Genomic DNA, 15,748 nt, shown 5'->3' with positions numbered 1-15,748 from the left:
CCTCTGCCTTCCAGGTTCAAGTGATTCTTCTGCCTCAGCCTCCTGAGTAGCTGGTATTACAGGCACACGCCACCACGCCCAGCTAATTTTTGCATTTTTAGTAGAGATGGGGTTTCACCATGTTGGCCAGGATGGTCTCTATCTCTTGACTTCGTGATCTGCTTGCCTGGGCCTCCCAAAGTGCTGGGATTACAGGCATGAGCCACTGTGCCCGGCCTCAATCTGCTTTTTTAAAATAATGTTTACTAAGGATATTTACCTATAGAAGCAAACCTCATATTATAAAAAGAAAAAAAGTAACTTATAAATTTATGTATTTTTATAACACATACACACATACACACACAGGAAGCACATTAAGATGTAAATAGCGATTTTGTTTGGATGATGAGAATATCATTATTTTCATTATATCTGTGACTCTTTCAATATGCATGGAATTATGAAAGTTATTTACCTTCTCTCAGGCTCACGATTTTGCTAGTAATCTCAGGATAATTATACTAACATTGAAAGTCTTCTTTCTGAGTATAAACTGAGATCACATATGTATTACTTTAGTAACTAAAGTTCAGTAAAATTAGAATGATCATTTTATATATTTCTGTATTTTAAAACTTCTTATAAAGAATTTAAAAATGTTAATTACATTTATTATAATAAACAGTATTGTTAATATTAAGAAGAAAAACAAAAAAAAATCCCTTTATAATACTAAAATATACTGAAAGTATCAAATTAATTTTTCTCATCAAAAGCCTCTTCAATGTCAGTGTTACTGCCTGGGTCAATGTGAAGAAGCCTATTTGAATATGATCTTAAAAAAGAATCATGTTAGTGTGACAGAGGGACATATCAGTTTTAGACCATTTTGAATGCAGACTCTAGCCCTACATTTTGAATACTACTTACATCTGAAAGTGTGTTTTGCACTTGTAATCTCTAGAAACTAATGATCTCTGAGGAAACAACTAAACAGCAAATTGCTATGGATTATTTTTGATTTGTATGACTTAAATAACAGAGGTCATCAGTTTCTTTCATTTCTTCCATTATTATCCATCTCATTTTTATCAGCTATGTTAAAGCTTCATTGACAATTTCAGCTTTAATATAGATAATATATATTAAAAATAATATAATGGTCTAACTAATTGGCTTTCAATGCACTGTCTTTATGAGATAATATTGCTGATGCCCTGCTTTCTTTTTACCCTTTTTATTTAACACATGATGCTGCCTATTTTTCACTTTGATATTTACATCAGAAAAATCAGCAAAATGTTGTGAGTTAGAACTTAGTCTTTTATACTGATTCTTCTCAAAATAGCAACGCAAACATTGCCAAAGTACCCTTAAGGGTACAGTTCAGCCTACTTCCTTATGCAATAAAATACAGAAATTTTGCCTGTTTCTAAAACCCAACACTATGTACGTCATACTTTTACCTTTGTCCAACAACTGCACTGTAACTGAAAATGCACATTCTTATAACAGAAAAAAAAATCAAGTTTTCTAACTGGAATCCAGAACTCTAGAAATAACCCAGAGGAATCGTCAGATAGAGAAAATAACATCTGTATTATTGAAAAGCTAGTCGGAGATGTAGTATATTTGAAAGAAAAAATAAGTTTCCAAATTTTTCCCATCTTATCTTCTTTACAACCCTTTAAAAGCTCATTTATGTTGGGAGGCTGAGACGGGCAGATCACGAGGTCAGGAGATCGAGACCATCCTGGCTAACTTGGTGAAACCCCGTCTCTACTAAAAAATACAAAAAACTAGCCGGGCGAGGTGGCGGGCGCCTGTAGTCCCAGCTACTCGGGAGGCTGAGTCAGGAGAATGGTGTGAACCCGGGAGGCGGAGCTTGCAGTGAGCTGAGAGGAGGCCACTGCACTCCAGCCTGGGCGACAGAGCAAAACTCCGTCTCAAAAAAAAAAAAAAAAAAAAAAAAAAAAAAAAAAAAAAAAAAAGAAAGCTCACTTATGAAAAACTTTGAATTTGTAGAGCAGGCACAGTTCATAGTCACTGAAGTGGTTGCCTCTCTTGAGAGAGAAGAAAGAGAGTAAACTCAATTTACCTGGCTCAGGACCCTTATTAGAGTAACTCAACCAGTCCAGAAATGTGTATTAGAGACTGGCCTCTATTTTCAGGTAACCCTGTTCACCTCCACACAGGAGGTATACCAGAAGCCTGGAGTACTAAGAAAACTATCTCTCCTCATGCCAAGGAGAGGAGTGCGAAATGCACTTTGTTTTCTAATACCGATGCCATCTCTCGACATCTGGAAAGAAAGCACGTTTATCAATGACAACCCATTTGTACTAATTTGCCTGATTCAATAAGACATCCGGTAACCATTCCAGGAGAAATTTCAGATTGAAAATTTAAAGTCAAACATTTACTTGTCTTACGGAAGAGGGGTAAACGTTTACTGCTACAATCTATTCTCAAGATTTATTCACGGATGTGTCCAAGTCTTAGAACATAGTCTAGCAAATAGTAATAATAAACATTACATACATACATGAATGTGTAAGAAAGCTTATCACTTTCCTGAAGACATGTATACTGAATTGTCTGTGGAATACCATGAAGAAAAAAGGTCACAGAACTTTTTGTTCTTGCGTTGTTGGAAACGTGAACTTCCTGACAGTAGATAACATCAATTAAAAATAGCTTTGTCTGATTTTTGAGCCTATGAAATATATACGTGACTAACAAATTAGCTTGATACTGCCAGCTGTGGACCTAACATTAAGAAGTGTGACCAGGTGCATACAAGACAGTCCGGTAGAAAAGTAAAGAAGGGAAATTTGGTTTGAAGCTCATCTCTGTCATTATCTAGTGTTGTAACTTTGAAAAATATCTTCACATATTTGTAACTTAAGTCTAGTCTGTAAAATTATTCCTGGAAAGGACCTTTTTTTCTTTTGCTGTAATAGGACAGTGTCCATAAATAAACTGTTAAGATTTTTTTTTTTTTTAAAGAACTTCCTACTCATGCCTTCACTCCCCAAACTACTTGGAGTGTGGGGGATTACAAGCAATAGGAACTGAGTCTGACCAAAGTGAGGAATGAAGACAAAAGACAAATTGTTTCGCACTAGTAGAAATTCTTAAAAGGCACTTCACAGTTTGAGAAAAACAAACCCACAAACAAAGAACAGCCAGATATTGTAGAAATTACTGGGCTTTGGATAGCATCAAAGTTTAATTTCTAAGTATTAGAAATTAAAGAAAAGTCACTTCAAGAGAAGTTTGGATAAAGAAAAATCCAACTATTTTTCTATTCTGAGAAACTCCATTAAAAATCAAAATCAAAGAAGAACTAATTTACAAATCTTCATTAAGTTCTTACGTAGACTATACCAATTAAAAAAAGTGGGAGTCACACATTAATTTGGAACACAGTGAACTATGAAGTAAGGAAAGTTATCAGGGATAAAGAAGTGTATTACAGAATGATAAAAGTGTCAATTCTCTAAGAAGACATGAGTATCCTAACCTCATGCACCTAACAACAGAGCATCAAAATATGTGAGCCAAAAACTGATAGAACTGCAAGAAGAAATACATGAATTCACTATTATAGCTGGAGACATCAGCATAGTTCTATCAAAGATGGATAGACTCAGCAGACACAAAAATCAGTAAGGACATAGTTGAACTCACCACACCATTAATCAACTGAATGTAATAGATATCTGTAAACTACTTTATCCAGCCAACAGCAAAATACACATTCTTTTTAATCTCTCGTAGAACATTCACCAAGACAGACCGCATTCTGCATCATAAAATGTACCTTAACCAATTTAAAAGAGTAGAAATCATACAGTGCCCGCTCTCAGACCACAGTAGAATTAAATTATCAGTCAATAGCAAAAAAAAAAAAAGCTGAAAAGTTTAAAAACACTCACAGATTAAATGACACATTTCTAAATAACATGTAGGCTAAAGAAGAAATCTCAAGATAAGTTTGAAAATAGTTTGACATAAATGAAAATCAAAACATGACATATCAAAATTTGTGGAGTGCAGTGAAAGTCCTCCTTAGAGGGAAATGTACAGCATTGAATGTATACATTAGAGAAAAAGAGAGTAGTAAAATTAATCACTAAAGTTTCTCCTTTAGAAAACTAGAAAGAAAAAGCAAATTAATTGAAAGTAAGCAGAAGGAAATAAATAATAAAAAGTATAGCAAAAATCAATGCATTTAAAAACATGAAATTAATGGAAAAAATAAATGAAACCAATAGCAATTTTTAAAAAATCAATGAAGTCAACATGCTTCCAACCAGATTAACTAAGAAACAATGAGCAAGAACACAAATTACCATTATCAGAGATGAAGGTGGGAATAGCATACAAATACCCTGGACTTAAAAAATTATGATAGTGAAATGCTATGAAAAACTCTATGTGTAGAAGTTTGATAACCTAGATGAAATGAGCCAATTCACTGAAAGACACAATCTGTCAACATTCACACAAAAAGAAATAGGCAACCTGAATATAGCTGTATTTATCACAGAAATTGAACCAATAACCTTCTAAGAGAGAAGACATCAGTGTGCAATTGGTTTATTGGCGAATTCTACCAAACAGTTTGAAGACAAATTATATCAGTTTTCTACAAAATCTTTCAGAAGATAGAAAGAAGTCGAGGAAATTCCTCCTAACTCATTCTGTAAAGCCAGCATTACCGTAACACCAAAATAAAAAGCATTGCAAGGAAAAAAAACTACAGACCAATATCTCTCATAAACAAAGATACAAAATTCCTCAACAAAATATTAGCAATTCAAATATAAAAAAGTATAAAAGAATAATACACCACACCCAAATGGAATTTATCCCATGTATGCAAGACTGATTCAAAATTTGAAAATCAATTGATGTGACCCAACACATCAACAGGCTAAAGATGATAAATTGACATATCAACAGATGCAGAAAAAGAACATAACAAAACCCAACATTCATTAATGATTAATAAAAACTCTCAGCAAATTCCAAATAGAAGGGGAACACTCTCAACTCGAAAAAGAATATATACAAAAAGCTACACATAACATATTTAATGGTGAGAAACTCATGCCTTTCCCACAAAGATCAGGAACAAGTTAAGAATGTTCCCTCTCACCACTGCTTTTCAGCATCTTAAGGGAAGCACTACTAAATGCAATGCAATAAGATAAAAAAGGAACTAAGAGGTATACAGTTTGAGAATGAAAAAGTAAAGCTGTCTCTGTTTACAGATGACATGATTGTCTATGTAGAATATCTGAAAAAATCAACAAAAAATATCCAGGAACTAATAAACAATTAAAGCAAGTTTACAGGACACAAGGTTAATATACAAAAGCCATTTGGTTTCCTCTATTCTAGAAATAAATAAGTAAAATTTTAAATTAAAAACAATGTAATTTACAATAGCATGCAAAAAATAAAATACTTAGATATAATCAAGAAAATTGGTACAAGAATTATATGACAAAAACTACAAAACTGTAATTAAAGAATAAAAAAACTAAATAAAGACATATTCTATGTCTGTGGATACAAAGACTCAATAATATCAAGATATTCTTCTTAACTTGATCTACAGATTCAATGAAAAGAAAATCAAAATTCCAGTAAGTTAATTTTTTGCATATTTACAAACGAATTTCATATTTTATATGGAAAAGAAAATGGCTGAGAATAGCCAACACAATATTAAGGAAAATAACAAGTTATAGAATGAACATTACTCAACTTCAAAATTACTATAAAGGTACAATCATCAAGCAAGTGTAGTATGGGTGAAGAATAAACAAACAGGTCAATGGAACCGGATAGAAAGCCCCAAAATAGACCCACTTACATACAGTCAACTGATCTTTAACAAAACAGCAAAGACCACACAATGGAAAAAGGGTAGTCTTTTCAACACATGATATTGAAACAACTAGACATCTACATGAGATAAAATGAATCTAGACAGAGATTCAAATCCTTCACATCATCCACAAAAAGTTAACTCATAATGTATCAGAGACATAAATGTAAATTGCAAAACTATAAAACTCTTTTTTTTTTTTTTTTTTTTTTTTGAGACAGAGTCTCGCTCTGTCAGCCAGGCTGGAGTGCAGTGGCGTGATCTCAGCTCACTGCAACCTCCACCTCCTGAACTCAGGCAATTCTTTTGCCTCAGCCTCCAGAGTAGCTGGGATTGCAGGCATGTGCCACCACACCCAGCTATTTTTTTTTTTTTTTTTTTGTATTTTTAGTAGAGGTAGGAGTTTCACCATGCTGGTCAGGCTGGTCTTGAACTCCTGACCTCAGGTAATCCACCCACCTCAGCCTCCCAAAGTGCTTGGATTACAGGCATGAGCCACCACATCTGGCCAAAATTATAAAACTCTTAGGAGATAGCCTAGGTAAAAATCTAGATAACTTTTGGGTTTTATGATGATTTTTAAGGTACAACACCAATAGCACAATCTAGAAAAGAAAAAATGGATAAGCTGGATTTTATTAAAATTAAAATGCTCAACTCTGTTGAAAACACCATCAGGAGAATGAAAACCAAGCTGCAGAATGGAAGAAAATATTTGGAGAAAAAGTATCTGAAAAAGGGTCATTATCCAAAATATACAAACAACTCTTAAAATTCAACAATAAGAAAACAATTAAATAAATGGGCCAAAGACCTTAATGGATACTTCACAAAAGAAAATATGTAGCTGGCAAAAAGACTATGACAAGTCTCCATGTCATATGTCACCAAGGATGTGCACATAAAGACAACAATTAGATGTGGCTACATACCTGTTAGCATTGCCAAAATCCAGAACATTTACAACACCAGATGCTGGGGAGATATGGAGCAACAAGAACGTTCCTTCTTTGCTGGAGGGCATCATGTGATCTTTGCTATTTCCCCAAAGTAGTTGAAAATCTGTGTCTACAAAAACCTGCACATGGATGTTTCGAGCAGCTTTCAAAAAAAAATTACTGAAACTTGAAAGCAATCAACATGCCCTTCAGTAGGTGAATGAAGAAAATGTGATACATCTGAATAATGAAATAGTATTCAGTGCTAGAAAGAAACTAGCTATCAAGCCATGGAAAGACATGGAGGCAACTTAAAGGCATATTACTAAGTGAAAAGTCAATCTGAAAAAGTTACATACTGTATGATTCCAACTCTATGACATCTTAATAAGGCAAAACTATGGGGACAGTAAAAGATCCCTGGTGGTTACTTGAGTCTCCTAAGATCCACTCAAGGGATCTTGAGTAGGAGAGAGAGACAAATAGGAGGTGGACAGAGGATTTTTAGAGGCATGAAACTACTTTGTGTGGCACTTTAATAATGGATACATGTTATTATATATTTTTCGAAATTCATGGAATGTTCAACACCAAGACTGAACCTTAGTGTACACTATATACTCTGGGTGATAATAATGTGTGAATATAAGTTCATCAATTTAACGCATGTACCACTCTGATGGGGATATTGAGAATGGGGGAGGCTATGCATGTGAGGGCAGGTGATATATGAGAAAGCTCTGTACCTTTCTCTTAATTTTGCTGTGATAAAGAGTAATAAAACTACTCTTAAAAAATAAAGTCTCTTAAGAATAAGTCTTATACAGAGTTTCTACTCCAACCGAAGCAATGAATCGCAAGGTCTTGGGTTATATCAAGAAGAAGATTTCTTTAATGTCTTTTAAATATTTCTGTTTTATTAAAATTGCAGCATTTGTAAGTCCCCATTCCCCTGGGCCTTTTCCAATTGACATTTGTTGTCCCAGTTTAAATATTACCGGCGCCCCTTTAGGTACCAAAATGGTACCAGTTTAGATGACATATTATGTGTTTAACCAGTGGTGTAATAAAACTAACTCGTGCCAGCAAATCTGAATTCATTATGTGAAGCTCTTCCCCATGCCCCATTCAGTGATGTTATGTGGTTAACTTGAAATCAGCAATAGCAAGGGTGGTTTATACCATAAAAACTGGCAAACACTCCAAATCAGATTTATCAACCTTCCAATTCACTGTCCCTTTTATTCATGCCCAACTCACTCTAGGTATATGGGACTGGTTAAGATAACAAACTTTGTCTTCTGTTGTTCGTAGCAAACATACTTTCCTTTTAATAACATAAAGAACGTGGTGCAACATTTCTCAAGCAAATAACCATTAGCAGAGACACAAATAGAGATGTCTTAGAGGCTCATTTCATTCCTGTGTCCTGGAAGTGAGTGAACGATAGACTCGGCATGTCTGAGTTTGCTTAGTGGAAGAATAGGCAGGCACCATGGACTGGATTCTGTAAGGATTCCTTTCTAACCAGAGTCTTTCTTGGACTAGGAAGTACCATTGGCACAGAGGCCCCAGCGATCCCCTGCTGTCCTTTCCCTATGAATGGCAGGATCTATCTCTACGGAGGTTCTTCTATGCTGCCTTCTGTCCAGCTGTGTCTGGCCTAATCGTGCTGTATTAGTCCATTTTCACACTGCTGATAAAGACATACCCAGGACTTGGAAGAAAAACAGGTTTAATTGGGCTTACAGTTCCACATGACTGGGGAGGCCTCAAAATCATGATGGGAGGTAAAAGGCACTTCTTACATGGTGGCAGCAAGAGAATATGAGAGAATATGCAAAAGTGGAAACCTCTGATTAAACCGTCAGATCTCACGACACTTATTCACTACTGAAAGAACAGTATGGGGGAAATCGCCCCTATGATTCAAATTATCTCCCACCAGGTCCCTCTCACAATACTTGGAAATTATAGGAGTACAATTCAAATGAGATTTGGGTGGAGACACAGGGACAAACCATATCGTTCTGCCCCTGGCCCCTCCCAATCTCATGTCCTAACGTTTGAAACCCAATCATGCCTTCCCAACAGTTTCTCAAGGTCTTAAGTCATTTCAGCATTAGCCCAATTGTCCACAGTCCAAAGTCTCATCTGAGACAAGGCAAGCCCCTTCCGCCTATGAGCCTGTAAAATTAAAAGCAAGCTAGTTACTTCCTAGATACAATGGAGGTACAGGTATTGGGTAATACCAGCCATTCCAAATGGGATAAATTGGCCAAAACAAAGGAACATGCAAGTGCGAAATCCAGCAGGGCAATCCAATTCTAAAGCTCCAAAATGATCTCCTTTGACTTCATGTCTCCCATCCAGGTCACGCCCATGCAAGAGGCAGGTTCCCATAGTCTTGGGCAGCTCCAGCCCTGTGACTTTGCAGGGTCTAGCCTCCGTCCTGGCTGCTTTCATGGGCTGGCATTGAGTGTCTGTGGCTTTTCCAGGTGAATGGTGCAAGCTACCTGTGGATCTACGATTCTGAGTTCTGGAGGACAGTGGCCCTCTTCTCACAGCTCCACTAGGCGGTGCCCCAGTAGGGACTCTGTGTGGGGGCTCTGTCCCCACATTTCCCTTCTGCACTGCCCTAGCAGAGATTCTTCATGAGGGTGCCACTCCTGCAGCAGACATTTTTCTGGGCATCCAGGCATTTCCATACATCTTTGGAAATCTAGGTGGAGGATCCCAAACCTCAATTCTTGACTTCTGTGCACTCAGGGGCCCAACACCACATGGAAGCTGCCGAGTCTGGGGCTTGCACCCTCTGAAACCATGGACTGAGCTGTACCTTGACTCCTTTTAGCAACAGCTGGAGCGGCTGAGATGCAGGACACCAAGTCCCTCAGCTGCACACAGCATGGGGACACTAGGACTGGCCCAGAAAACCATTTTTTTTCCTCCCAGGCTTCCAGATCTGTAATGGGAGGGGCTGCCATGAAGACCTGTGACATGCCCTCAAGACATTTTCCCTATGGTCTTCGGGATTAACATTAGGCTCCTTGCTATTTATGCAAACTTCTGCAGGCAGCTTGAATTTCTCCTCGAAGAAAAAAAAAAATGTGTTTTTCTTTTCTACTGCATTATCAGGCTGCAGATTTTCTGAACTTTTATGCTCTGTTTCCCTTTTAAAATGAAATGCTTTTAACAGCATCCAAGTCACATTTGAATGCTTTGCTGCTTAGAAATTTCTTCTACCCGATAGCCTAAATCATCTCTCTCAAATTCAAAGTTCCACAAATTTCTAGGGCAGGGCAAAATGCTGCCAGTCTCTGCTAAAATATATCGAGTCACCTTTGCTCCAGTTCCCAAAAAGTTCTTCACCTCCATCTGAGACCACCTCAGCCTGGACCTTACTGTTCATATCGCTATCAGCATTTTTGTTAAAGCCATTCAACAAGTCTCTAGGAGGTTCCAAATTCTCCCATGTTTTCCTTTATTCTTCTGAGCCCTCCAAACTATTCCAACCTCTGCCTGTTACCCAATTCCAAAGTCGCTTCCACATTTTCAGGTATCTTTACAGCAGCATCCTACTCTACTGGTACCAGTTTACTGTATTAGTTCGTTTTCACACTGCTAAAAAAGACATACCTGAGACTGGGAAGAAAAAGAGGTTTAATTGGACTTACAATTCCACATGGCCGGGAAGACCTCAGAACCATAGCAGGAAGTGAAAGGCACTTCTTACATGGCAGCGGCAAGAGAAAATTAGAGAAGATGCAAAAGCAGAAACCCTTGAAAAAGCCATTAGAACTCGTGAGACTAGTTTACTACCAGGAGAACAGTATGGGGGGAACCGCCCCCATGATTCAAATTATCTCCCTCTGGGTCCCTCCCACAACACGTGGGAGTACAATTCAAATGAGATTTGGGTGGGGACACACAGAGCCAAACCATATCACATTCTCTGTGTGGGTGAAGACAGTGCTATAGCCATGTGTGCTCTGCTAGCTGTCTTTGTGTAACAAGTTTGGAGACAACACTTCAGCAATTCAAAAGGATTACATTTGACCCTAACAAAGAAGTTATCAGAAAGCATCATGTATTAATGTTTTGTAAAATAAAAATATAGTTACAATTGCTATCAAATAACTGCCTATAATTGCCATGCACATAAAATAATTTATATACACTATTTCATATCAGTTTCCTGAGACTCTCTATTTTCTTTATCTATCTATCTATCTATCTATCTATCTATCTATCTATCTATCGTTTCCTAATAAATGAAAAAAACTCCAGTCTTCCATTGTTGAAACATTTTCAAAAGTTCATTCACATTTGGGGTTCCAAAGCCATTATAGAGGACATTAGGGAAAGCTGTTTACTCACTAGTTTGTATTATGAAACAAATAAAACAAACTATTCTCTAAAAGTTCTGAAAAGATTTTAATTTTCACTGACTTCTTTGAAAAATAATAACAGTGTGTAATATACTACATCTAAAGTATTATAAAAAGAGGAGTCTCAATCCCAAATTCAGAAAATCTGTATTCAACTGTCAGACATTTCACAGCTCATCTTGTGATTTCAAAAGATCCTTATCAACTGATATAAACTGTCTGTTTCCTCATCTGCAAAATAGTCATTTTGAAATCTCCACAATACCAGAGGATATTTGTAAAAAGGAAAATAGATAACTATTTTGAGACACCTTTAAACATTGTGTTTTCTATACATACACAGTGTCATTAGTATAGATTATAAGAGCAGAGTTAAATAAAAATATAGTAACATTTTAGTCACATGATTGAGTCCAGCCTTGAACTCTGAATTCAATTTACAATTTCCTTTATTCTAAAATGTATCAAAATACATTGCAAATAATTGTCCTTACTTCCTGTTGTTAAATGGTGACATTCCGTTGCTGGCTTTACTGTCCTATATTCTCTTCATCTCCTAAAGTTCTGCAAAGTTGAGAAATTTTGCAGCAAATCTCTGTTGAGGTGTTCCTTGCAGCTCATATTTTCTGAATACTTTCAACTGACTTGATTATTATGGAGAACATCATCGTGAACTGGACTCTTATATTTTCATTCTATATATTATTTCCCAAAACCTACGATAAGGATAGAACGTCCACAGGAAGAAACCCTCTCTTCACCCACTCATGCTGCCTGCTCAGACAACTTCTATCTGGTTAAATTAGGGAGGTCTGTTACTTAATTATACAAGTATTTTCTTGGACTGTGAATTACTTGAGCCTTATTGAGCAGGGGATTTTTGAGAGAGAAAAAAAGCCAGAATAATATTATAATGACATTCAGAGAGAAAAGACTTCGTGCCAGGAAAGGCTCTATTTCTAAATCAACTGTGACTAATGAAGAAAAGGAAAAGTTTAAATGAAAGTTACAATGAATTTAAATATTGTCTATCTTTTTGGTTCTCATTGCTATAATCATGGTACAAACAAATGTTAGTAAGTAAATAAATAAATGAATATGCTGCTTCTCTGAAATTCTTAATGGCATCTCAAGCAATGTAAGAGCAGACAACATTACTTTGAGACATCTTATAAGGAAATGGTCAAACAAAATTCCTTTTACCCAACTCAAGAGTTCTTTCTGGGACCAATACTTTGGGTATTTCAAAAGTTCACATTCTTAATTACAGGTATTTCTTTTCTTTATTATTGTATTATATTTTGTGTAATTTAATTGTATAACTGAGAATACTGAGGCATTAAGAGATTTATTCTGGTGTTTTAAGTTGTTCCAACACATTCTGAGAAAAAGAATGAATTATGTAGAGACCATTTTGTAGGAATATTTGAAATTTTTATACTTGTCTGCTGTCTTTTTTCAGCAACATGAAAGTTTTGGGCCAGTAGATGTATAAGAAAAATAAATTGCTGTAATATCTGGTCTAGAAGGGATTATAAATATCTATTTAAGCCAAAAGTATTTTTTCAAACTCTTTTAACATCCAGCCAATAAATGTGTTTTATGTTTTGCTATTTTTATTTTTTAGATAACTCTCACAAGCGTAGTATTAAGCTAATAACTTTATAGCTATTGTTTTATGAAGTTATATTTCAGACTCTATAGTTATTCATAACATGGTTAAGAACATCTCTTTCAATAATGAATTGCTATTTGCAGTCTTAATCTAATGATTTGATTTGCAGAAATTTGTAAATATTTTAATTAGTTTTTTACAAAGCACAGATTGAGTATAAACATGACTAAAAGATAAAAAACAAAAAAAAATCCATTTTTAAATAAAAAAAATCAGAAGAAATACGGTGCATGGTTATAGATTTGTATTTTATTAGGATCAGCTCTACTTTTTTGCAGAGTTCTGTATGTGATGTCTAATCTGGAGTCATTCTGTATGCTTCGCTTGGCTGACATTTTTGATGGTCATAAAATGCCAGAAGTCAGTCTAATATTTTTGTTAAAACATCTGTTGTTAAGCATTAAGTCTGTTAAATTGACAATGAAATTCAGCTTTTTTTGATGATTAAAACATCAAAAAACTACTATGACCAAAAAAGAAAAAAGACAGAATTGATCAGGAAGTTAGAAAGTGATCGGAGAAGCCCACAAGAAGCCCACATAGGATTCTGTACTGGAGCACAAGATTTTGCTCTGTTCCCCTTTTATACACATCCTTGAATCATCTCTTTGCTTTTTGCTTGTTTGTTTGTTTGTTTTTGTTATAGCCCCAGAACTCTGCCTGTTCATTTTTCTTTTGAAATGGTAACCGTAGGCTCTACTCTGTACTCTTCTTACTGCTTGCTAATCCAATCTTGGATGGGAAAAGAAGTTGTCTTTCCATCTTTCATCCTTCTCTTGTCTAGAAAGATACAATTTTCAATATTCAGAATATACTCTTTTGTTTTTGCTCATAATCACTTGAGAGTAATAGTTAAAAATAAATCAAGGTTTATCACTCTGATGTGTTAGACTTTAGTGGATAGAGTTCCCCACCGCCTTTAAAGAGAGTATTTGAAGGCTTCATTGGGCTCCCATTGATTTCCTATAGCAGAAAATTCTCCTTCCTTTCCCTGGTACAATAAAATACAAATATTTGGTCTTTACCCCTGGTCTCTGGCACAGAGCTCCTAAAACCCTTGGAATTTATTAGGTTGGGGCAAAAGTAATAATGGTTTTGGCCATTAAAAGTAATGCTACATTTTGTATACTAATGAGATTACTTATGGGCTTCAGGATAAAGGATTGTGGTCAGAAAAACCAAGTACTCATTAGAGGTTTGGACGTCCAGTCCCACTTTCTGACCAGCAGGGAGGGGAAAGTGGTTGGAGATTGAGTTCAATCACCAATTGCCAATGATTTAGTCAACCATGAGTATGTAATAGGACCTCCATAAAAAAAATCTCAAAATGATAGGACTCAGGTAGTTTCTGGGTTGGTGAACACACTAATGTGCTGGGAATGTGGTGTGCTCAGAAGACGGCATGAAAGTTCTGTGCCACTCCAACCCTCATAATATGTCAGATGCATTGCTGCCATTTGGCTGTCCCTGAGCTGTTTCCTTTATAATAAACATGTTAACTTTAGTAATGCAATTTCCTGAGCTCTGTGAGTCATTCTAGTTAATTATGAAACTTGAGAAGGAAGTCATGCGAACCCTCAAATTTATAGCTGGTTGGTCAAAAATGCAGATGGCCCCTGGGACTTGCAACTGATGTCTCAAGTGGGGGCAGTTTTGTGAGACTGAGTCTTAACTTGTGAGGTCTGAGCTAACTCTGGATAGTTAGTGTCAGAATCAAATTGAATTGTGGGAAACCCTATTCATAGTGAAGAATTGGAGCATTGGTTGTTGCTATGGAAAAAGTATATATACCGGCTGCCTTTACTTTTAGAGCATAGCATATGCATCTTATACCCCATTCCTTGTTATTGCAGCTTTAAGATGCAATCAAGATAGAAAAATGTGTACAGAAAATAAACATTTGGCATCCTTGAGAGTTTCTAGGCTGCATGGGAACTACATTGGTAGACCACAGCCTGGTACACTGGGTATTTTGTCAACAACACAAAAGATCAAGTGCTACTTTTATCTGGACTTTTATATTTTATATCTAGATGTCTGCATGACCCAAAACACCATCAGTTTTGTGCAGGAAGCCCTGAATATGAACCAATTCTTTTCCTAACAATGTTTTAAGGGTTGCTTTAGTGAGTGATAAGCCTGACATTTGGAGGTGACATGCTACTGTCTTTAAAGGGCTGTGAAGAGGAATAGCTTGGAATTATTTGGTAACACAAATATTACTGATTCATAAATAAAAATAAGGACACATTAATATCAAAGCCATACTTTTGTTGGCTCACAATGTTTATCTGTTGACCAGGGCCTCTAATCCTCAGCAAATATCTACTCTCCTCTAAGTCCTCAGTTGAATTCCCAGCGCTGTGGAGGGTTTTTGTGTTTCTTTGCTGGGCACTATTATCAATTCTTCAGTGCTCTTCTTCTGAAAACCATGGTTTCTCTTGGTGTTCCACAATGCTCCACATATGAACAGTTCCCTGGAGGGTGTCAACTTTGATTGTCACAGCAGGTATATCTACTGCTCTGTTAATTGGCTACTCTGTGTAATACCTTCTCCAACCTTTTCACTGAACCCACTGAACAGCTAAGTCATCAAAGCTGTATTCTGTTCCATGGCAGAGCTAGAAAGAGTCAATCATTCTTTTTATACTGTAATATAATTTCATGACTGATGAAGGATAAACGCTTGGTTGCAATGTATTCCAAGGCTTAATCAAACAGCACTCAGTATGTTTCCTTAACAGTCACCTCTTCTCAAAGATCTGGTTATGCAATGTCAAGGACAGAAAAAAGAAAACACATTTCAAAAATTGCCAATCAGCTGGCTTAAAAGTACTCTTTGTACCTCCTGAAGATC

Source organism: Chlorocebus sabaeus, chromosome 24, assembly GCF_047675955.1.
Source record: "Chlorocebus sabaeus isolate Y175 chromosome 24, mChlSab1.0.hap1, whole genome shotgun sequence".
Classification (NCBI taxonomy): Eukaryota; Metazoa; Chordata; class Mammalia; order Primates; family Cercopithecidae; genus Chlorocebus; species Chlorocebus sabaeus.
Note: the sequence above shows the minus strand (reverse complement) of the source record.